The sequence below is a fragment of the Oryzias latipes genome, chromosome 4 (assembly GCF_053564925.1).
Source record: "Oryzias latipes strain Hd-rR chromosome 4, Olatipes_Hd-rR_3.1".
In the NCBI taxonomy this organism is placed as follows: Eukaryota; Metazoa; Chordata; class Actinopteri; order Beloniformes; family Adrianichthyidae; genus Oryzias; species Oryzias latipes.
Window position 1 is genome coordinate 20423084 of NC_136240.1, and position 25782 is coordinate 20448865.

General features: G+C 39.2%; 1 protein-coding gene across 6 annotated transcripts in view; it reads left to right on the forward strand.

Annotated features, from left to right (window-relative positions):
* Positions 1 to 4713: 4713 nt before the first annotated feature.
* The window catches only part of lrrc7 (leucine rich repeat containing 7), a 126461-nt gene continuing 105392 nt past the window's right edge, over positions 4714 to 25782 (forward strand). For 2 of the 6 annotated variants that reach the window (XM_020702499.3, XM_078946039.1), the window contains exon 1: positions 6111 to 6515. The gene's annotated coding sequence lies outside the window, so the exon portion shown is untranslated. Of the gene's footprint in view, positions 4935 to 6110; positions 6516 to 25782 lie in introns of those variants that run through there. The other 4 variants (XM_078946037.1, XM_078946040.1, XM_078946041.1 and 1 more) reach the window with 3 other exon arrangements.

Here is a 25782-nt window from a genome sequence, read left to right on the forward strand (position 1 = left end):
GTTTCTGGGGACTTTTGTGAAACTTTACTGAAGATCTAAGTTAACTTTTTCTATCCAGATTCAATAGACATTAAAGATAATTATCTAGTTTTTCTGAGCCAGTATTTAGTTAAATTTATATCTGGGGTTGAGTGGCTCAGAGCCAGTACATGTGCTGCCCTCTAGCACCCTCTAGTGGCTATAGTGTAACATGTGGGTAAAAATGTGTTGGAGGACAAATTCCTTAGCGTTGCATTCAAATATAACCACACTTCTTGATCTTTACTGGGGTTATAGTTCGCTTTGTGGCATTTATGCTGAAAAACATTTAGATTTTGTGAAGTTACTTTGTCCCTCTAATGTATTTTTCCCAAATGTATCACTTGCACAGTAATGTCTATGATCACAATTGTAATGACTTGGAGAGAAATTGATCCTAAACATCCTATTTTTCAATCATCCTGTTGGATACTTAAGCTGCTTCGTTAAGTTCATAAACGGTAAGCTTTATTTTGAAAGTTAGGAATCCAGGAAGTTGGGGGGGGGGGGGGGGGGGGTCTAATTTTAGTTTTTTTTTCCCCCCAGTAAATTTGCACTCTCTTTAGATCATAGATTTCTCAATGCTATGACATCAAAGCAATGCCACAGATTTTAAAGGAAATCTTCATCCACTTCAGTGATAAACTTGACTAAGGCACAAGCAGCCTTTGCATTTGGGGGGTTTTGTTGTCGTATATGGTGGACTGATAAAAGCTTGATGAAACCACCAGGATTTGAGCCTGATGCAGATATCTTGTCAAATAATCAGCTTTTATTCTTTTGGGTGAGATTTGCTCAAGTGAAGATGAACCTGAGCCAAAAGGCTAAGTTTTTGACCTGGAGCATGGATGGTGGTGGAGGATGAGTTCATTCATTCTCCCCGAATAACCAGAGAGAAAACTGGAATTGTTCCTGGGTCTGTTCTGAGTAAAACATGTGAAATGTGTCTGAGTCAGTGAAGCAAACAAACTCAAGATGACAGCATCTGTGCTGCACATACTTCGGTAAACTCATCCAGCGACTGACAAAAATGTATGCAAGCTTCTTTTGGAGGATTTTCTTTTAACGTAGTCAGGTTTTTATTTTCGTATTATGGGATTTTTACCTGTCAACTCAGAAATGCTAAAACAAAGTGAGGTAATCTGTAGGGTAAAGATCGATTTTAGACATCTGCTCTGGAAAGTGGATAAACACAGCATTTTTTTATATGCCTAGACTGTGTTTGTCTTTTTTTTTTCTTTACAGGAATTTTGCATGGAAAAGATGATTGACACCTACTACCGTACAGTCTGTATCATATACATCTAATTTACTCCCTGTTTAACAAAGAAAAAATAATCTGTTTTTGCTCTTTTTATGTTGATATATTTCACATTACGATTATTGGTGGAGATTAAGATAGATGGTGTTGTTAGAAAATACATCTAAATGGAATGGAATCTAAATTCATAATTCATATGGAATCTGTTTTCCCATGAGGATCCAAAACCATTTTACCCAGTCACTGCGAAATTTTAATGTAAATTTGAAATTCCAATTCAAAATAAAACTCCATTTATAGAGCACGTTTCCTGCTACAGAACACCTCAAAGCACATTGAGGTGCTAAAATATGAGAAAATATAAAAACCGAAAAACTAAAGCTATGGAGTTTTTTCTTAAAACTCTCCACAGTAGATGAAGCCCTCACATCCTCTGGCAGGCTGTTCAACAGACAAGGCCCCTCAGTGTTGGAATGTGGCCTCGCCGTGGGCAAAACTGTTCTGATGAAAAATTCCTATAAAACCTTTAAAGAGTAATTAAAGAATCTTAAAATTGATCCTAAAGCTGACTGGGAGCCAGTGCAAAGATTTCAAATGTACATTAATGGCTGCACCAAAAAAAGTTTATGCAAAGAAGGCCATTAGTGAGATTGAATGTCAAATTGAAATGTAAGAGAAAACACAGTAAACATTTGAACAGCTGTTTTGTTTTTAATGGAAACAAATTCAATATTTCCAAATTTAACCCAAATCAACTTTGTCAGGTCCTATGCAAATTTTATTTTATTCTTAAAGCTTTGTATTTTCAGTTGCATTAATAATTTGTAGCACAAAAAAACAAGAGAACAAAAGAATCCTTGTCTGCCAGATCAGAAGCTACAGAATTGCAAATACAGACAAATCTAAACAGGAATGTTTAATCTTCTGTGTCAGAGTCGGAGGTTAGAGGAGCAATCCCTCCTCCCAGTCTGAAGCAGCTTGTCTGCTGTCCTGCCTCTCTGCAGCTCCAGCTGCAGGTTGGGACTATGTGTCAGATCCAGCTGGCGCTCGTGGATCGTCGCCAATCCTCTCATCTCCTCCAGTGGTGACCCTGCTGATGTCTTGTCTCTTCAAAAACATAGTTATTTAACACATTATTTTGAGCAGCGCTGTGTTACTTATGAAGCAAATCATTTCTTTTACGCCTGTCAAGAGTACCTGTCTTGACCCAGATTCCCCTGCGACTCAGTGCCACCAAATATTTAATTGCTGAATGCATTATTGACGAGCTCCAACCAGCATCAATGTTTGAGTCCCTAAAAAGCCCATTTAGATGATAATAACCAAATGAGGAATAATTCATGTCTTACATTTAAAATGAAAGTTAACATTTATTGATAAAATGTAGCATATGAGCTACGTGTTCCTTTTTTTAGTTAATATCATTTATCATGTATGTGCTTCTGTTGTCAAGGACCGAACTCTGCTTTTGTTTTATAAGAGAAGACCTGCTTTGTCTTCTCAGAGGATTCAAACCAAAAGGAGTTCATTGGAAATTTGCCCCTGAATTGTGGGCGGGATCATTTAAGCCTATCCTCACTTCCCATCATCCTTTTGTCTACAGTCTCTCCTGCTAGCCTACAGCCCTTCAAACGGCGCAACAGAAATGACGAGCAATTTTGGAGCTATCCAGTTGTACAGTTGTGAGCCAGATGCCAGCTTGGATAAGGAAAATTAAGATGTACATTGATCCAGTCGTCTGATGCATCAGTATTGAGCGGAGCAGGGAGCTTGTGGCTTGTTGTAGTAGCTCATAAGTCACACTTATGAGCTTTTTCTCAAAAATGCAATTTTAACCTCAATGCTCTATATATTTGCCCTTTATCATCAGAAAATTACCATAAGAAGGTGTTAAAACACCAAAAACACAACATTTTAATTGGAATGGGTGATACATTTCATGCTGAGTCACTGTTTTTCGTTTTTTTAAACCCTATTTCAAACATCTTACTTGTTCATCTCAAGTGTGGCGCTATACTAAATCACAAGTGATAATCTCCAAAATTAGTCTGGAGCAAGCTGAGGGTGCTGTAATCTTCCAGTTCCTTATTTTCAGATATATGTTTACTTACATCCCTTTATTTGCTTATTTTTTTTTAATGAATATTCCCAATGCGGTTGTGTTTCTCGCTGGCCTGGGAGAACGTTTCATGTAGGAGTGAGTCCTCTGAGTGGTTGATTGCAACTGTGCAGAGGAAGTGTGGGTCCAGCAGCATCAACAGTAAAGATCTGGATGTCCAGTGAGAACATTCACCCTGACAACTCTCCGTAAAGTGTAGAGATTAACCTCAGTGTGATCAAAAAGTGGGAGAGCGGGGAAAGAAATGCCTGCAGGTCCATTTTTCCAATCTTAAAGGTTCTGGATATAGGATATAGGGATTTTCAATTGAATTTGCAAGTTCAAGTGACGAACAACTAGTATTAAATGAAATACCATTGAGGGTTATATGATCTCCATTTGTTGTCACAGTTCTGCCTCTGATTGAACGGAGGAAAAGGAAAATATGGATTTTAAGATAGTCAGCGGTCTCAAATCAAGTAACCTTCTCTAAAACAATATATGCAAAAAAAAAGAGTGATTACACCAAAATTAATAAAAAACTTTAATAAAAGTAGGACATTTTCTCAATCATTTTGAAAACCTAATGAGTTTAGCACTTACACTCTTTGCACCATTTGGTGCACTTTTGCCTCAAATACCAGAAGACAATTCTCTGAAAGGAAAGATTGACTTTTCAAAGAACGTTCCAGCAAAACTGGTGTACTTGGCCTTTTGTAGCAGCTCAGTGTTCGTGACAAAGTAACATCCGGAGATCGAAGGCAACAACAACAACAACTACAAAACCCTGATGAACTGAGTGCTGTTAGCAGTAAATAACCTTTCTACTTTGGTCACATGAAAAACCAGTTAAAGCAGGAGCTCAGTTCCCTCTGATCCTTGAGTGTCTGTCGCTCAATACCCTTTGGTGGTTTAGAAGACCATGGTGCCACTTGAATCAGACAGTTACTATTCTGAAGATTAGACTGAGCTAAACTGACTATCACTCATTATCTCTGAATCACCAATAAGAAGCACTGAAGGGGGGAATAGTTATTTATTTGTTGGTGCAAAACATCAGTCTTTTGTACTTTATTCTGCTGCATATGTTATTGTTATTGATTATTTCTATAGTTCTGTAAGGTCTGTCATATCAAAAAATGACTTAATTCAGGCCTAACTTGGACTTCAACACTTGCAAACTTAGGAGGCAATTTCAAAAGTTTAGCAGAGCAGTTGACCTCAGGAAGAACTGAAAAGCATAAACAGAAAAACACTGAGTATAATTAGCTTAAATCAAAACAGCTGGGGATGATCATCAACTTCAACCTGGTGAAACTGTTAGGGGAAAACTCTAAACAAGAAACAAATTAAAGCCTAAGTCACATGCACCCATATTGGGATTAAACCATATGGATCCTGAAAGTTTTTGAAATGTCTGGCCCTGTGGAGGGTCGCAGACAGGGAGGACTCCATCTGTAGAGGAGCCCAGGTGTGTCTTGCAGTTTCCTTGAGGCTCGTACTGCCACCTTAATCATACCGTCAGGAAAATGGGACGTATAAGTGAACCTGCATGTGGTAAGTGTATCTATCTTGAAGTATTTGTACGGATAATGTAAATTTCAAGCACTTAGGACCTATGGGTGCCCTTTATGCAGCACTCCAGTTGTTGGTTGGGTGCAAGCGCTGGCACCTTACTGACCGCACGCACGTGATGTGCAGGTGATGCCCATAGGATGGTACAAACTACAATGACTAATTTTGTAATTTCTGTGCGCAAGGAGTGCACACCTTTTACTTGAAAAACACAAACAGGCTCATTGTGCAGGTTTCAGGGGATTTGAAACAAATGAAAAATTTGTATGGCATGCCTGCATCTCACCTCCTTCATCCTTACTTACCCTTACATGTTGCTAAAGTGTTCCCTACAACCTGTTTGCAATAAATTTGCTACAAAGAAAAATAAATAAATTTGTTGAATATTGTTCTTTCTTATAGACTTTGACACAAACCCCTCACAGTTGCCTGTAAATTTTAAGTGTCAAAGCTTTCCTTTCATATGTAAAAGCGTTCTCAGTGGTCTGTTAATTATGATTATTACGTTTTTAGACAAAATTAAAAAATAATGTCATTCTATAGGACATAGTTTCTGCAGAGCGGCAGGAGTTCATTTGAAATTCACCTCTGAGTTGTGGGCGGGACAGCTGGGGCAGAGTAAGCCTGCAGTGGGTCTCTAAGGATGTTTTCCTGCCTTTCGTTTACTAAAAACATTCTTAAAACTCCTCCAAAACCCATTTTTTTCCTTTTCAATTGTTCTTTAGTAGGCAAACCTGAATTTAGCTGTCCATATACAATGAAAAGGCAGCAAATTAATGCCTACATTTCTTAGATAACGATGGTAAGGCTAAATTAGAAGCAACTAAAAAAACAAATAATGCTGAATTTCATTAGATGGTTCTTAAGGTTTCTTGAAAGTACTCCTGAGTTGTATGTGATTCATTTACACAAATACTCCAGATGCAGTGAAGCAGCAGCAGCCTCGCTGATGCTGAGATGGACTGCTGCTGCTGTTGCTGCTGCTCAGAGCTGAAATATTCAGCATCTTTCCACACCTCTGACAGACAGAAAAAAAGAGCAAGTTGAGGACTTGAACTCCTTTCTCCCTCCCATTCTGCTCCTCCTGTTCTGCAACACTCATGCCAGGGTGTTGCTAAGCAACTGTAAAATAAAGCAGTAGGCTCTGAAGTCGGAGTGAGAGGAACAGAGTTCTCGAGTACTGCAATCCACTACAGTTTGTTTGGCTCTTTACGTGATCCCACCACAGCTCTCAGTGCCCATCTGTGGATCTGCAAGGACTTGTGGTTCTCCGTCCTCCGACCAATCAGGGCAGGCTGTGAGGCGGGCTCAGCAGTTCTAGGCTTCCTGCGTGATTGACATTCAGCCTCCTGAAGCGCAGCGAACGGTGGTGCTCCACTGATGCTCCTGCTCCCCTCGAGAGAGAGCGGAGAAAATCTGCGAGAGAAGACAAGAGCAAGTGGAATGCTAAAACCTTAAAGTCCTTTCCTGCTATCTATAATGGAAAGATGAGAGGTGGGACACAGGAGAAAGCCAGCTAAAGGGGGAGGACAGGAAGGTTTTCCAAAGAGGAGAGATTTGTAGGTAAGAGAAGCCCCTCATCACTTCTGTCTGTCTGTCATGGCTTTACGAGTCACCTGTCCTGTCACTGTGAATAATAAGACATCAGGTTATCACCGGCTCTCTGTGTTCTCTGTGTGGGCACGACTGACAGGCAGATTTTCTGTGTGCTGCGTGCTGGAGGAGAAGATTTGATGTTTCAGTTTGGGACTTGGATCACATGTTAAAGCTGGGTTCACAGTCTCAGTTGAGCTCAGTGCTTTAGCTGACTCAGAAGTTGCCTCTCTTTGTGAGGATATAGGAGCCAAAGGGATTTATATGGACTCTTAACAGTCATTGCAGGGTTACAGTTACAGCTGAGGCCAGGATTTCTAGGCTTGCCCACTGTATCTGCATAAGAGGAGGAGTATTAATTACATAACACTTCATCTATACTCCTGTGCAGAATAACCATGTCCCACAAGTCTAGAAAGTCTAGAAAAGCTGCACCGCTGTCTTTTTTTTTCATGCTGCAACCTAGAAACAAATTCTTAAACGATGACTATCAAAGTTGAGAGAACAGACTTCTTAGCGGTTGCAGTTAGAAAGTGCAAAGGTTTAAGGTTTGAGCTGCTTTAGGCGCCTGGCATGTGTTACAACAGGACTCCTTGAATCCTTCCATTAGTTACCTCGGGTCAGGCAACAGCCGGCCACTCTTTGCCCTGAGGACTCTGCTCGGCACCATCGTGGGTTTTTATTTTGCTCTGCCGCTCTCACACCAAGCATCCTCTGACTGTTTCTTACCACCTGAGGACGCCTGAGAAAATTCAGATCAAGTGTGAAAACAGTTTTTCAAAAGTGTCCCTGCAAAAACACAAATAAACAGTTTGTTACAGTTCTGTTCCAGATGTTAGGCATCTTAGAGAAGATAGCTTTTTTGACAACTTTGTATTTCAGATATCTGTTATTTATTAACCCACGATTTGTTTATTGAAAACACAGTGGTGTCATTAATGATACCCAAGCCTGCCATTTTACCATTTTGACCATGAACTAAATGTCCGCTTTCCAGCATGTGCTCCAAGTAAAGGCTTTGTGCTGGCTATCAGTAAGAAATAATCAGATTCACAATGGCATTACAGGCCCCACAGTTGGAGGTGTTTGGGTCTTTTGAGCTACAGCTTGTCTGCCTGCCTGCGTAGGAGGAAGCATCTCATCTTTACAGCTCTGTCTACTGCAGATGCAAAGCTCTTGGATTTGTTTCTGCTTCATTAGCCTATATGTGCGGTGGGCAGGGAGGAAGACAGTGATGGAAACGGCAGATGAGACAGACCAGGTTCCTGGTTTGAGCCCACTTCATTGCAAGAACACGATTTCACCTGAGCCCACAGATTTTGCTGGGATGCCCTTAAGCTCAGAGATGCAGTAACTCTGGTATATTTTCTGACCATGAAGTGGGCTGGAATGAGTCATGTTTTATCAGGTTTGTTGAATCAGGCAATGACAGAGTGTTGGTGACTGTGTGGTAACAGGAAGTCCACATGCCAGTATATCATTAAAACCCCTGTGTGGCCTGTCTGACCATTAAATAGGGAACAGTTCTCATTTGCATTTGTGCATTTATAACCAGTCTGTAGAAGATTTCTGAACTTTTGCAAAACCTCTCGTAGAAAAAGTGCACAATCAGATACTGGTATTGACTACAAATGTTTGGTTAGCGCTAATAGATTATTACTTGCCTATAGGTGTATACCTGTCTTTGGTAAAATTTTGGACACCCATCGCACATGCTTTGATTATACTTGTACACGTACAAGTACAAGTACAAAGCCAGAATGACATAAAGATTTTAGCTGAAACTCTAATATCTGACCTTCCTAATCAAACGGATGTGTCAAACATTGAAAACAAGTTTGGTAGATCGCGTGTGGGAGCTTTAGCTTTAATTATGAAAGAAGTGTGGAAAAATTAACATGTGATTACACAATTGGTCATTAAACAGGTGAAAAAACATGGCTATTACATTCCTAAACAATATGATGAAATACATTTTTAAAGGTAAGTATGTGTAGGTTTTCAAGAAGAAACCCAATTAAGTTCAAATCAGTCCAAATCTTGGATGGATGAGTCCATAGATTATAGGGGTGTAACAATCAATGTCAACAAGCTGATTCACATCATAATTAGGGGTCGCCGATACGATTCATAGTCAACATTAGTTCCTTTTAAACAGTTTTATTTGATGTGATTCACTGACCTAAAATTGATCCAGGATATATTTGGCCAAAAATTCCAACAGTGTGACTCAGAGATAAATACCTGGGTACTGAACAATGCAGGTGAGGTTTTCCAGATTACTTCCATTTCTTGCAAGATACTGTGTAAAATTAACATGTGTACAAACAAACAAGTAAACAAGAATCAATTGAAAATCTATTTACATTTTTGTTTCCTACAGTTCAGCTGTTGTTTTTTCTATATCATTTAAAACAAACAGAACGTTATTAAAAACATTCTAGCAATATGGTCACATGAGTTTGCAAAATTTAAAGTGTTTCCACACATTGGACTGTAATGATGGATTGATCATTTTTTGCTGCCATGACATGCATGTTTTCTGGTGTGGCGGCACTTGGATGTTTTTAAGGCATAGTTAAATAAATCAACTATAACTTCATATAAAAAGTATTTTCAAATATCGATTATAATCGATGTGTTTCATTTTGAGACACTAATACAGGGCATGCGGCTCTCGGCCAATAAGCATACGGCTCTTTTTATCTCATTATATTGTGGCGACATGGGGGTTAGCCCCGCCTTCAGTACCCAAGACTTATGGGATGTGGGGAATCTTGGGTGTAAAGTTCCTCACCATGAGTGAGGGGGCTGTGAGCAGAATTGAAGTCCATGTCGTTTGGCTGTTTGAGGTGTGCACTTAAAATGGGCGTAGATCCTGGAGAGGAGAATATGCTATTTGCTCCTCTGTTAACGCCTTCCTGTTTGAGATTGTTCGCAGTTTTGCTGTGTATGGGGCACGGACAGTTCTCCAATGCAGCCAATGAAGTAGCAGCTCGGGTCGTTACTATTTTTTTCTATATTGTGCTTCATTTCATAGTTATTTCCCTCTTTAACCACACTCAAAGCCATCAGAGGGTATTAAAAATAAATAATAAACAATAATTAAAGTAATTTGGTAGTGTGTGTTTTGATGCTGCTCCCGACACATCGGTGACCGCCAATCATTATAAACACTTTTTAAATAAACATTTCATGTGCGTGCAGACTGTTACCCTCATGGTCAAAATGGCTTATTTCAGAGAATAAAGATAAACACAGGACCTTTCTGGAAGAATGGGAAGATTCTTACTTTTAGCAATATGGTCACATGAATTTGCAAAATTGAAAGTGTTTCCACACATTGGACTGTAAAGATGGATTGATCATTTTTTGCTGCCATACTGAACTGAATGGCAAGTCACTTCCTGATCTGACACACATTGTCTCCCTTATCAATAAGTTGAAGCTTTTCAAAGTGCACATTCAAAACGGCAATCTGTCCCACTTTCCTTCTTTGGGGAGCTCACAGCAGAAGGCTGCAATCCAAGTGAATAAAGCCAAGAACGTGACACAGCTTGCGCAACTGGACAGAAACTTTACTAAACGGTTTGAGGACCTGCAGCAGAAACAACTGCAGATCACTTTTCTCATTAATCCTTCTAATGCAGAGACTGACTGCCTGAGATCCCTGCTTGTCACTGATGAGGCTGCGAGCGAACTGGAGATGATTGAGCTGAAATCTCTTTTGAAAGAAGGTCCTGTTACGTTTTGGAGAACGGAGAAATACCCGTGTGTAAAAGAGCTGCTCTCAAGCTGCCGTAGGTGTTCTCCTCAATAAATGTCTGCCAGTCCCTATTTATTACCTTAAAACATGTGAAATCAAAGCATCGGTCCATTCTGACTGACGCACGTGAAGGAATTGCTCAGAGAGGCTAAAACTGAATTTAAACCTGATCAGCAGAGGATTACTAGAAACAAAATATGCCAGAAATCCCACTGAGATCATCATCGCAACACTGCAGCAAAGTAAGAAATTCTGAGATGTAGTCTGGAAAACACACCTGACTGAGCATGGCAATATTTTAATATTCCATCAATTATCAGTTTTTCATGCAAAAGTCAATCATTAGTTTTTAAATGAAAAAGAAAAAGAAAAGTTATAAAAGTAAAACATTTTTACTGAAGGTCAAAATTTAATTTATGCTACACACAACTGAAATGTAATGTAATTCATGTGTTTGTGAATATGAATGACTTAGACACCAGAAGGATGCTCTGTCCAGATGTTTGAGTATTTGTTGGTGTAAGGGTCATTGAAAGAGGAATTTTGAGATACAAGGAATTGGCAGTTAAATGCTGTTGGATGAATGGTGTAATATTCAGTTTTATAACTGTAAATCTGACTTGAGAGGAGTCAGTGCCTCATCAGCCATTGACCTCACTGCCTGTCACTGAGTAGTTGTGTGTCAGAGAGAGGCAAAGAAAATAGTGAGATAGAGAGATACTGTGTGTGTGGAGGGGCTATCTGACCGCCAGGGTAGTTGCTGTGTTAACTCTGGCTAAGCTGCATTTGATGTGTGTATTGATGGTGGACACTTTCCTTGAAATAAACACAATTGCAATACTTGCTGTTGTGTTGTAGGGAGAGGAGTGTGTTATGGAAAATAATATGGCTTTAATTGCGTGTTTGTGTGTGCATCTTGGCAGGTCAGTGTGTGGTGTGGCTCTTTGACTCTCTTGACTCTCACAGTTAAAAATTTCGGCTCTTGGTGTCAAACTTGTTTGCCACGCCTGCACTAATACAAGGGTGATTCAATTAACAACTTGCCTCAGACAGATCGATCTGGTTGGATTGTAGGAATATAAATTGATTTATCGATTAAAAATTGCTTAAGATCAGTTATCTTTTTTTAACTTACTTTATTTGCTATCAAAGTTAGACTTTTCCACATTATGTCCTCTATTTCCGGATTAGACTGCAAAACATATGAAGTGTTTTTGCTCAGCACTATCAGCAGATTCCAGATGATAAACTGCGGTGATAAACTGCTGTTTGTGAAATGTTTTTCTTAAATGTCTAGATTGTCCATCACTGCATCAGCCTTTAACATTAAATTATGCTGACAGTTTATCATCAACAAAGAAATAAGAGCATCTAGAATAAAAGGGACATGATAAAATCTCACACAGGTAAAAATTAATCTTAGCTATACCATTGAAAATGTGGAAAATTGCTTTTATTTCGAGGACTGTCAGGTTTAGAATTTCATACAATAACCTGTGGTAAGGGTTTAGTGATTTAAAGGAGATAAGAGAAGCATTGGGTATGACTCATACGTGAGGGACAACTTGACAACATTTCTATGCTTTAATAGCTCTGCATGTGTTTGTTCACTGATCAGAGCTTTTCTCAGAGGTTCAGTGTGTATAGACTGTTTGAAAATATGTGACAGTTGTTGATTCACTTCCTGTATACTCCTGTAAATCAAAATTCTGCAACCTTGTTGAGCTGACTCTTATCTTAAATGTATTATAAAAGTTTTGTAAAAAAATCATTTCCAGGAAAAAATTTTGGATGGCAAATCTACATGAAGATGTTCAAAAAGGTTTTGAAATTAGACTGTAAATGTATTTAGTTCTGTCAGACTGTTTCATGTAAGAGTGAATGTGGTGAATATATGTGTGTGTCACCTGGTGAACTGACCTGCCCCTAATTACCGTAATTTCCGGATTGTAAGCCGCTACTTTTTTCCTGCGCTTACAGCCGTGCGGCTTATTCAGTGAAGCGGCTAATTTATGGATTTTATTGGCGGCAGCCGTGTAGGAATTTTCGGACACGGCGAATGGTTTGAATTCTCTAACACCAAATGCAAGTCATTTATTTTTCAACACACCTCCAAGCAGCCAAACAGCATGGACCTCACTTCAGGTCTTAGACACTTCAGTCATGGTTCAACAAAACGAAGCACGCATGCCCGGCCGCATCCCAGAATCCTTTGGTGCCATTAGACCCAACGTGCACGTGATCGCCGCTACAATATGATGAAGCTTTCAAGTTAAAAGCAATCGTTAAAAGCAGCGTGAAAAAATCCACCATCACCAACGGGTTTGGAAAAGCCGGTCAGCTGCGTGACGGAGAGAACAGCGCATGTGGGAATGACATCAGCCTTTATTTTGTCGGGACACGACTGGAAACACAAATTGACGTGATCGTTTTAACGGTTATTAAGGACTGAGCGGAGTTTTGCATTGAAACGCTCACAGCCTCCGTGTGAGCTGGAGACTGCGTGTCGTGTGAGCTGCGGGGCCGATGGCAGTCTGAAGGCTCCCACACGTAACAACGCATCCGCCCTTCATACACAAAACGTACAGTATTAAGTCCGATTGCTCTGCACAGACACGATTTGCTCCGTCCACCGGCGCAATGGGGATGAAGCGCTCCTCCTTGAAGCCGCCATGGCCAGAGCTGTCGGAGTAGATAGGAAGGGGAGACAAGGAGCGCGCGGGAGCGCGGAGGCGTCGAGCCATTCTGCAGGCTGCAGCCAGGGCTTACTCGAGGCGTCCCCGGAACAACAGTGTTTGTTGTGGAAGGAAACTTCTGACCCACGCGCCGCGAGGAGGCGCGCGTATCGCGCTGAGGCACGCGCTTTTCAGTCGCCGCTGCTTTATTTTACTAGCGTGTTTTTAACCAGCCCTGTTACTCCCATAACGCTGCCGCGACACAAGCGGAAGGAGAGCTTTTCCCGTTCGCCCCTCCATCTACTGCTGCTACTTGCTCATTCTTAAACACGTACAACAGTGTGGCGAGCCGGGCGTTGGCCCCGCCTTTAGCCCCTAAGACTCATGGGAAATGGGGGATCGCGGATGTTAATTTCCTCATCATAACTGAGGGATGTAATGTTGATTATATGGTTACTGTTTGTAATTTTATGTATGATACCTAGATTGTCAATAAGTAAAAAAATAAAAATAAATAAAAAACCATAACTGAGGAATTTGTGAACAGAATACAGGTTCATACTGTTTGGCAGATGCAGCTATACTCAATTACATGATCCTGAGACAAAACTGACTCCACCCACTGTGTGCTAATGAATCACACTTACTCTGTGAGTCAGGACGTGATCCGTCATGATGACAATGTTGCCTAATTCATGCGGCTTGTACTCCGACGCGGCTTGTGTATGTATAAAATTAGTTAAACACGTGAAAATAAGTGGGTGCGGCTTGTAATCGGGTGCGCTTTGTAGTCCGGAATTTACGGTACTTTAATTTTTTTAATGTACTTCACATTGGAAGTACAATGTTCTCTATTTCTATGTTACGTTTCATTAGGGATGGGAATCGAAGCCCCATGAAGCTCTCATGGGGCTTCGTGTAAATGTGCCAGAAAAATGAATGAAGCATTTGGGGCTTCGAAACCACACAGAACAGTGGCATCTGGTGGCAGACAGGACATATATCATCTACTCCACTAAGTTCCTTGCCCTTGTACAGTGATGAAAGTCAGGCAAGGAAAAAATCCCTGAACTTTTCTTTGAGCGATATGGCGGGCACAGAGCGAAATTTTGGAAAAATACGTGGTCTTAGATGCATTCTGGTGCATTCTGGCAACTAGTTATTCACTTCTTTATCAAGAAACTAAGACTAATTGGAGCATCATGATTTGTCATTCAAACCCCTAGTTTGACTCTCCATTAAGGACTTGCTGGTCCTAAAAAAGAATTTGGAAAATTGCTCAAAGTAACACAATCCTACAATCTACGCTTTTCCTTAAAGCTGCAAAACATACAATTGCTAAAATATAGTAACATCAAAGCCCCAAATGGCAAAAAGAACACCAGTAACTATGATATTCTATGAAAATACCTCAGTTATTTATACATTATTTCTGCTTTAGAAATGACTGATGTACAACATCCACTTGCACTGTTTTCTCAAACTATAATTACATCAAAATATGGGATCTGCTTTAAACTATAATTCTATAACATAATACATCAATTCTTTAACACCAATACTAAGTAATCTGGGAAATATCAAAACAAACATACAAACTAAACTAAACATTGTAAACATTATTTTTTAAGGGAGTGCGGGTCCAAACCATCAAATACTTATAATTAATGTCAACTATACTGAACTAAATCATGGTAATTAGGAAATACAAATAAATTAGAGAAATGTATTCAAAATAAAAACTGAAACTCAAAACTAAAATTGAAATTATTTCAAAATGTGGTTTTGAGATTATTTTACACAAAAAAGTATTTGACCTACACTACCTTAAAAATCTTTTTTTTCCAGCCAAGACCACTTCAATTTGTTTTTTATCGTCTTCTCACAACTGAGGTCGTGACCACGCTCAATAATGACGATGCCTGCCATTATTTTAACACAAATTTGATCGCAAACTCTTCAGATGTGTTTGTGAAAGTTTAGCGTGGGTCCGCCAGTTTTGGTCTCTAGGGAAGCGAGTCACGCTAACCACGTGGTGCAGACAGAGCCAATCAGACCCGTCGACGCATCCGAAAGCAACTAAAACGTCCCGTCATTGGTCAATTACGCCGGGAAGACGAGAGATGGCCACGACCATAGAGGAAGCGATCTGCGGAGAAATATAGAAAATAAAGCTAAAATTTGCTGATTTCAGACCATTTTTTAATCCGGAAAGCGATTTGTCCGTAGAGATCAGGGGCCTCATTTATAAAACTTTGCGAAGGATTTGCGTCAGAAATGGCGTACGGATGAAACATAGGACGTGCGTACGCAAAGAAATATTCGGATTTATAAAACCGTGCGCACGCACATCCTGCCCATCTTTCCCTTAATAAATCACAACCGATTCTAAATGCAGCGCAGCTTTTTGCGGCTTCATGACACGCCCATATTTGTCCATAAATAGTCCGTGAAACGCCCACAAATGAATATTCATTGATTGCGGAACCATGGCAATCACAGAGAGGAAATGAAAAAAACGTAACTTCACTCAATGTGAAGTAGAAGTTATCGTTGGCGAGGTGGAAAAGAGGAGAAAAGTGTTGTTTGGAGGGCACTTCGCAGAGATGAAAGTCTTCCGGGAATTCCCGGAAATCCGGGTTTTTGAGCTAACCGAACGTACTTTCCGGGAAATAAAGACCTGGGGCCTCATTCATAAACGTTGCGTACGCACAAAAGAAGGCGTACGCCACTCTCTACGCAATAGTTGAGATTTATAAAAAGCAAACTTGACGGGAAAATGTGCGGTCCTTCACGCAAGCTCTGACCCAGGCGTACGCACAAAAACGGGTGAAATGAGAAACGGCGACACCGTCGGCAGATGGAAGAAACACCTGAAAGTGAAAATGACAATACTGCCTCTCATAAATAACATGAAGACTTCACAAAGCAAGTCTTACAATTAACAGCCTACACGAACACCCGTTTGATCGATCAGCAGTGAAACAAACAAAAAAATCAAACGAAAATTACAACAGATATTCAAATGAACACTTATTTGGAAAAAGTAAAGTGAAATATGTTCTGCAATATTGGCATGTAGTGCAATTCATCCTCATAAATAATTTAGTTAACAGAACGAAATAATGTACAAAACTGATATTCTCGTCAGTGTGTCTGTCTGGCGGAGCAGATATCAGTGCGGGCGTGCGGACGGACGGACAGACGTACTAATTGTCCACTGGGGAAAGTTGTTTTCATATTAAAACATTTCTTCATAAGCTACAGAATTATGGTATTCATGCATATGCCTTTAGTTTGTTTTATTTTTGATAAAACAATGTATGGCGTATGTCTCAACCATTCAGAGAGCAACAAGACATTACATTTGCGCTGAACCAATTCCCATTTCCACGTCGATTATTACCGACATCTGTAGCTTGTCAGATGTAATTAAATGGAGGGAAATAAATGGCCCATCACAATGCGTAATGACGCACAATGGCTGATCTTACGCTCTTAGAAGATGTGGCAAATGGAAGAATTCGGAGTGAACGCATCTTTAGACAGCAAGAAGACGTGCTGGCAAATGAGGACGAGTGGCTTATGAGCCGGTTCCGACTTCCTCGAGCCGTCCTGTTGGACCTCTGCGGGCTTTTGGGCCCGGCGTTACAGAGGAGCACTCGGAGGAACCACGCGGCGTTACAGAGGAGCACTCGGAGGAACCACGCGTGTCACCCGGTGCATCTGGCGCTCCGGTCCCCCCCGGCGCATGCATCTGGCGCTCCGGTGTCCCCCCCCCCCGATGGAGCGCTGCAGCCTCACAACCTCGAATGGTTCCCAGATTACTTAGTATTGGTGTTAAAGAATTGATGTATTATGTTATAGAATTATAGTTTAAAGCAGATCCCATATTTTGATGTAATTATAGTTTGAGAAAACAGTGCAAGTGGATGTTGTACATCAGTCATTTCTAAAGCAGAAATAATGTATAAATAACTGAGGTATTTTCATAGAATATCATAGTTACTGGTGTTCTTTTTGCCATTTGGGGCTTTGATGTTACTATATTTTAGCAATTGTATGTTTTGCAGCTTTAAGGAAAAGCGTAGATTGTAGGATTGTGTTACTTTGAGCAATTTTCCAAATTCTTTTTTAGGACCAGCAAGTCCTTAATGGAGAGTCAAACTAGGGGTTTGAATGACAAATCATGATGCTCCAATTAGTCTTAGTTTCTTGATAAAGAAGTGAATAACTAGTTGCCAGAATGCACCAGAATGCATCTAAGACCACGTATTTTTCCAAAATTTCGCTCTGTGCCCGCCATATCGCTCAAAGAAAAGTTCAGGGATTTTTTCCTTGCCTGACTTTCATCACTGGATCTGGAAGGATCAAGAAATAAACTACCTTGAACTGAGATAAAATGGAGACACAAAACAAGCTGCTGATCATCTAGAGAGAGCAATACTCTGTCCAGCAGACATGTCAGCTCTCTAAACAGTTCTCTGAAGCAAAACAGGAAGTAGTTTATGGATATTAAATGATTAATGCACCTTTTAATATGTGTCTTTATTGCCGACTTAAATTTTGTATTGCCCTTCCTCAGTGGGCTTGTAAACAACTCTGCCAACAAACCTGAGTTCTGTTTTTGTTCATGTAAAACACATGTACAGAGATGTTATGTACATTCACACTTCAGTGTGGAAATAAAACAAAGACAATGTTTGAAGATTTGTGAGAAGTGCTTGTGTTACATTGTGAATGCCATGTATAAAGTGAGAATGAGTGATTGTGAACCAGGGTCTAACATGACTGGGTGGGATACATGTTATAGATTTTTATTTAAAAACAGAATTTTCTCCACTGTGCTGGGCTTCAGCCTGTTTCCTCTTTGGCTGACGATTTCGCCAGCCTTGGAGAAGATCCTCTCACAAGGCACAGATGAAGCTGGTGTGCATAAAAACTTCCTTGAAGCCTTTGTCTTCAACAATTGAAAATGGTTGTGCATCCATTACAATCATATCCACCAATGCAGAATCAAGTTCTTGCTTTCTTGACACTGCAAAATATACATATGAAGAAAAAAAAATATTAATTGTAGAAGCTGAGCCTCAAACCCGGAACCTCAGCATTCACATGTCACTGATTTTTCCACTGAGCTAGCTGTTTCAGTTCTTAGTGTGCCATTAGTTGGATATATTCTTATTACCAATACAAAGTGGATTGAAGGCTTGATTTGCCGACTGCGGAGTTTCAACATGATGAACGGAGCGGAGATGTCGCATCATGGAGGATGTACTATCATTAAATGCAAATTCATGTTTGCAAATCAAACATTGCGCCTAAAAAAAAAGAATGGAAAGAATAAAAATGATTCCTTTCAACTGACAGACATACCTATAAAACTGACATAATCAGCAATGGCTACTAATAAAATAACGTTAATAGTGTATTACCTTATTTGGAGAAATCAAGTTGAAATGATCCCAAGCCACAGAACGTTTTTTACCGGGTGCCATGACGTTGATTCTTACGATACACGGGAAACAACAGAACTGGTCGGGAAACGTTGTTTGGGATTCATCTGTATTTATAGACAACAGCGCGCCCTTCTGATCAAACACACCTGAGATCTGAAACCTGGTTCAGGTGAGTGATGCATTTGGCGCGTCATACGTCATCAATCACGTGATCTGCGCTGGTTGACACACGCTTTGAAACATTGTGCCGAAACACTCTGTTTCATGAAGGTGAACCGCGCGCCGAAGCCCCGTGTCAAACGGGCCATCCCTACGTTTCATAAGTAACCTCTGATTGGTGAATTTCGTGATGTGAGATTACAGATGTTTTAAAGGGTGAAAAACCCCTCACTACACCGCTGTACGCTTTTCTTAGACTGACGTGAACATTTTCACAGTTTTCTGTCTTGCTTATACTCTCAAAGTTCAAACCTTCCTAGAAAAATAAATCCCATATCTTAAAATGAAAACAAAGATCTGCTCGCAAATGGAGATTTATGTAAACGTGGCAAACTGAAAGCATTCTGTACAGTAGCAGCGTCACAGAAAATATTAATTGACAAGGTCAACAGCCAATCGGAAAACGAGGGAAAAGATGGGGGGGGGGAACCTGTGCAAATATTGTGCTCAAAAGAAACGGCTATATAGCAACAGTGCAAAAGGTGAATTACAATATGGCGAAGGACCACTGAACTCTTTGGTCCCAGCGAAGTGGACACTTACAGAAACCTTTTAAACACCTTTCCTTTAGACATTTGTCATTATAATCAGATGTAAAAAAATAAAAATAAAAAACTGCATTAAACATTCTTTTAGCTATAAAAATTTTATTAAATTAAACATAAGCTTCAGCATAAAAACTTAATGTTTGAATGACCCATGCATTTGTCAGTCATAATTCACCTGTTTAAATTCCATGTACTAGAAATATTATTTAATTTAATTTAATGTATCATGAATTGATGATGAAATTTTGTAACACTCCATTACTCTTGCCATTATCAAATTTTCACTTTTACAACAGTTTATTCACTTACTATTGGAGAAAATACATTGATTGAAATTCAAATAAAAAAGAAATGTTCTGATTGTCAAAATCAAAATTCAATTTAATTTTCAATATTTAAATTACAGATTGTTGTCTTTTATTCTGCTGCTCTTGGTATCTGGGTGGTCAGTAACACAATACTCCTGTTTAATAGTTCTTCTTCTCAGCTCTTGATGGAAAAGCAGGCACTCCATCACTTTTAGGAGTGTCAGTGACTCTGCTTAAGGAGCTTACCTGTTTTAGAGCTCTCTTGTTGGACAGCCAAGCATGTGTTCTTGCTAACGTTGAATGATGACCTCTGGAAACATTTAGCACTTTTCAAACAACACTGAGCAACAGAATTTCTGTTTACCAGACAAGTCTTCACCGTTATGTGCAGGAAATAAAGGAGAATGTGTTGCAAAGAATGAAGGGAAATGCCGCAGATTTTATTAATCATGACTGAAACTGAATTAGTACACATGAATTATTGTTCAAGTAGCTTGGTTTTTATAGACGGGCTGTGCATAAATGCCAGAGTCTGCAGTTACTGGACAGTTGCATCATTCCCAGCTGGATTATGAAACAGTGAGAAATGGGCAGAAATGGGAGAGGAAGAAGGAGACAAAGGAGGAGAGATGTTTCAATTTACTGTATATAAAAAAATTCTAATGGAAGAATTCTTTTAAATAACTTGTTTTCAGCTCTATTTACCACAAAGTGAGTATTTGAATCAGTTGTAAAAGACTAAAACAGTTTATAATCATTTGGAGAATTGACTTGAACTTTATTTTATTTCACAAGGGAAATTTCACTTGTCATGACAGCTCAAAAAAAAGTACTGAAAACCTTTGTCACATGTTGTTACCTAAAATTCCTTGTTTCTCCTGTACAACATTTGGTTTTTAAGGGTAAATGTTTTAAACTTGATCAGTCTTGGGTTTCTGCTGTTGTGTTTTCATTACTTGTAGTTGGTTTAAGCTTTAGTGTCCCTTCATGCTGTGACACTTCAGCAGACTCAAATAGGTGGAAAAAAACCTCTCATATGGTTCAGTTTGCTTTCACACACAAGTGGGCCAAATTAACTGAAAATGTCAAACAGTTTACAACAGCTGCTCCTTTTAGGTAAGATATTGCCACAACAAGCTGTGATCTGGATAGAAACAAAGCAGAAAAGCAGAAAAGTAGTCAGGGCTGCTAACTGTTTTTTTAATGGCATATCCTTCAAAAGTGATTTCCAACATATGGGCTGCTTTTCATACCAATTAAAAATGTTCTTTGTATTTTGTTGTTTACTTTTGTTGATCTGCATTCAAACTGTAAATCTGCAACAAAGGTCTTTTGCAAGTAAATCAAGACCCTCATGTGAACTTTTAAACCTTCCAATAAAAATTAAATGTCCCCAAAAAATCAAATTCGCGCAAAAATGCCATGAGGACTCTTTTAAGGCCAAAAAGCACCAGTATCTTACCACCTTTTCCCATTGGAAAAAAAATGTATCTGCTATTGATTCTTAAAATCACATTTCACATTGGTCTATTTGATTTGCACTGGAAATGGTTTTCTTTTAGTCTGTCTCATTTAGCAGGTGTGAAAGCTCACAGGAACTCTGATTCAAACCACAAAGGACTCTGGTGTTTCTGAAAATGACATGTCCTGGAGGTTTTGTTCACTCAAGTGAGAAAGCAAACACAATCAAATAAAGGTGTGATTTTTTGTTTGAATTTCCTGCCGACTAGATCAGAATCTGCAAGGGTAACACAAAAGCAAATGTAGCTTTAGGCAGATTGTTTGGACTGAATAGTCTCAACAAACGTAAAGGGAAATGTTACCTTTTTTCTTCTTCACATCAGCGAGAATATTTTGCACTCTCCCATAGAAGGTCAATGAAATGGAGCCAGAGTCATACACGTATCAGTACTAAACAGGATCCTGAGACATGAAACTAAAGTAAAAATAGAAAAAAAAATCCTAAAAGTACAGAAGAACATCTTCCACTGGGACATATTCTCTGATTTAAAAAAAAATGCTAGTATAACCAGGTAAAGGGAGTTGTCAGCTTACATAACAGAAAAGCAAAAAATGAGAATATTGTATAAAAATGTCCCATCATAACTATGTGGCCATTCTGCAGTGGCCTCTGCTCCCCCTGCTATTGCTCTGACTGGATAAAAAACTGGATTAAAAAAAGTGAGAATTTGTGTTGCAATCCAGCCGTAAACAAATACTTTCTTTTTTTATCTGTGCAACACACACTTTATTTGTTGGGGGGGATCTATTGCTGACAAAGAACTAAAGCTGGCGCCTCAGAGAACATAATAATGGGAAGGAAGCAAGACTCCCCCGACTGTGATAAAGATAAATACATTAGTTATTTCCAGCTTTCTTCGGTGAAAGTTTAAGATGACTGCTGAACAAAGAGGCGGGCACTTTTTATATCTTCATGGCTCTTCTAAGTCAATCACTATGTTTGAATGTATAGGAATCAGAGGGAAAGTAGCCTCAAAAACACCCCCAAGCGTGCAGGATCCTACTGCTTCTGCAATTTAAAATTGACATCTACGAAAAGAAAGCAATGTACTTAAAAATAGGGACACAAAAACCCCCACACATATGACAACTACAACCCTTAACAAGACTGTTGGAGGACCATCTGAAATGATCTTTAATGGACTCAAACAACTCTAACCACAAACACAAATGAAACTGTAATAAATAAATAAAAAAACTGACATAAAGAAAGACTAGATGCTTTTGTGCAAAGTTAAGCATAAATATGCCTTATTTCATTTTACCTGTGATGACAATTTGACAACTAACCACATAAAATCAATGCAGCACAGTTAAAATCAAGTCTTCAAAATGCTTCTAAATATCCGTCTCAAAATGTATCTGCGGAGGTGGAAATCCACCTGATTTCTGTGTGTGTGTGCCTCTGCATTCAGTGGCATCAGCCAACAAAAAAACACAAACCCACTAACAACAAGCACTGTTAGTACTGGATACTGGATAATGAAGCTGTGTGATTAATGGGCACCGTTAATACTTTAAAACCAAAGTGTTTCAAATGTAGCATTTAATAAAAACAGCATCTGTGAAGCTTTAGCAAACATAATTTCTTACATTAACTGAGTTGATTTTCCCTAATGCCAGACATAATGTTTTTCTAATGAAGCTTGGTGGTGAATTGCTCTCAGAAGTGGGTGAAAATAAACTCTTAATCTAGGGATACTGCTCAATGCACAATAAAAATATGAGCTGGAAAAATGTACTTCAAATGCATTAAATTTTAATGGACCAAGAAAAGTGAAATAGCTAAATTATACATATATATATATATATATATATATATATATATATATATATATATATATATATATATATATATATATATATATATATATATATATATATATATATATATATATATATATATATATATATATATATATATATATATATATATATATATATATATATATATATATATATATATATATATATATTGTTTTTGCTCTCATTTGTCATGAGATTACCTCAAACATCTGTAACATTTTCTACGTCCACAAAATTACCTTCCTCTCAGGTATTGTTCACAAGTCTGTCCAAATCTGTGAAAGTGAACACTTGCTGAGATAATCCATTACACCTCACAGGTGTGCCATAACAAGATGCTGATAAGACAGCATCATTATTGCACAGATGTGCTATATCAAGATGCTGATTAGACCGCATGATTGTTGAACAGGTGTGCCATAGACTGGCCACAATAAAGGGCCATTTAGTCATTTTGTTTTATTGGGGGGTCTAGGGATTAAAAAGACTGGTCAGTATCTGGTGTGACCCCATTACCAGTCTAAGGCACACCTGTGCAATAATCATGCTGTCTAATCAGCATCTTGATCTGGCATACCTTGGTTAGCTACTGAAGAAATGAACATGCCAGTTATTCTTACAACTGTTGGAACATGACCCGTTAGGCTGGGAGAAAGGGTTTATCTGCCACTTTTCCAGCAAACAGCAACATCAACTTGGTGCTTGATTTATTTATTTTTTAATTGTCAAATACTAGGTTTATGTGAGAGAATAAGCTTACTTGCTTGTGGCCACCTAGTGGTTAACGGACCTGGCTTAGGTTATATTTATTTTGAAACAGCTTTAAGAAGGAAGTGTGAATGTTCCCTCTTGTTTAATACAAAGCCAGTTTGTATGACAGATTGGTAAAAGAACAGTTATTGTCTGGCACTTCTGAAAAGTACGCAAAAAGATGGGGAAAAAACCCATTGACCTTTTGAAAATATATCTGCATAATAACTTTAAAAGGTAGACAGTAAAAAGATTTTTCTCATATTTGAAAAAGAGGCGTCCCCAAAAAGGAGTTGATGCGTAACTTTAGTGACAGTTTCATGAATAGACTATGTTCTTTTAGTTTTCCTCTTTGCGTCTCCCCCTTACTACCTTTTTATCTTTATTTCTTGCGCTCCTCTCTTCTGATGAGCTGCAGCTCTGTAGGTTACCATAGCACCCGCGAGGAAAAAAAGTCAACCCACACAGAGTCTCCTGCCTACCACTCTTTCTCTTCCTCTATCTCTCCTCTCATTCTGCCATTGCGTCTTTCGTCTTGCTCCCTCCATTTATCTCGTCACCCTCACAGCCTCCTGCTGTTCTCCTCAGCACGGAGCTGTTGTTGTTTCTTAATACTATTTATTTTGCTCGTTAAATTTGGACCTGTACTCACCTGAGTGCGTTGAGGCTTGTGGATTCTTGCTTTTGAATATGCAGATATGTTCAGCCTAACGTGACAACTCAGCTTCACTGTCCGCCCCCACACACAGGATGCCCATGGACACACTCGGAGATCTAGAGAGAGGATTTCACCCCCCCCCCCCCCACTCAGACTATTTGGTGATGTTCGCAACACGCACACCGCCATGACACATCATATGTCCAGTGTTGTTTTCCTCAATGTTATATTCCCTTTATCACCAGAAGCAAATCCAACAAAGTTATCGCTCGTAAATGTGAATCCATTAGCGTTTGCTTCAATCCATTGTGAAAATGAGTCATCTGGAAGCCTCCCCAGCCATTATTCAAATAAATGGAGAGAATTCAAATAAAAAATACTTTTTATACTTTTTTTTATTTTTTTTTTATTTTAAACCCCTGATGGGTAAAGAATATGACCCATGGACAGACCCTTACCAATCAAAGGTGGAACAAAAGCATACTTGTAGTACTCTTTGTACGCACATACTCCTTTTTACAATGTTCAAACAATCTTAGCATTAGGATGCTACGTTCAGACCAGGCATATGTCGGACACAAACAGCTATTATTAATTTCTCCTCCATGATAAATTTTCAAACAGTTTGCACTTCCGTGAATTGAAAAAGAAAACTACCCATACGTCATTACCAAATCTGATTCCCTGATTGGTCAAAGTTCAACTGGTTTCACTTTCAATACGTGTTCAATGATGGCGCGTTTTGTAAGTAAAACAGATTTAAAAAGAGTTTTGATGCAGAAGTGTTGACAGTAAATAAGAACTGGACTGAGCAACCCCTCCCCTCTCGTGTTCCAAATAGGAAGTACCTGCTGGTCCCAAAAAGCCGAAATCTCATAGACTTATTTTGAGAGATAAACTACTTCGTCATTATATTTATCAGAATAACCATTCTTGCTCCACTGCCTTTTATTAAATGTAATTTCTTTAAAAGATATTTTTGCTGTAGCGCAAGTTATTTAAGTCATAAACTGACCCATCAGATGCCTCTATATAGGTGGCGTAGAACGTTCAAAATGTTTGACAGATTCTCCAGAGTCCGCTTTCAGTGGTAGGGATTGTAGCCCTCTTAAATGCTCACGCCTGACTGGAGTGAGCATAATAGAAGGATGTAGATGGACCAATCACGGCTTACAGAAGACGTCTGGTTCCAACGTGCCGATGGCCGTATTGTGGAAAAACGGCGACTGAATTGACTTCAGTTGGTTGGAACCGGAAGCAAGGCATTTTCTATGGGTGAACCCACAAGCGATTCGTCCAGTTATATAATACACAGTGCAGAAGCCCAAAACATGCACTTACTGGTCATCCTATTGTTTAGTGATTTAAATAATGGGCTCTCAAAACCATTTTGACCCAAATAAACTTGCTGACCCAACCTCCACGTCATTCTGACTTGGGATCAAGAATGTCTACTGGACAAGTGTCCTTCATTATGTATTACTGTAAATTCCCCAGTGCACATGTATGTGTTTTAAAGAGTAGAGA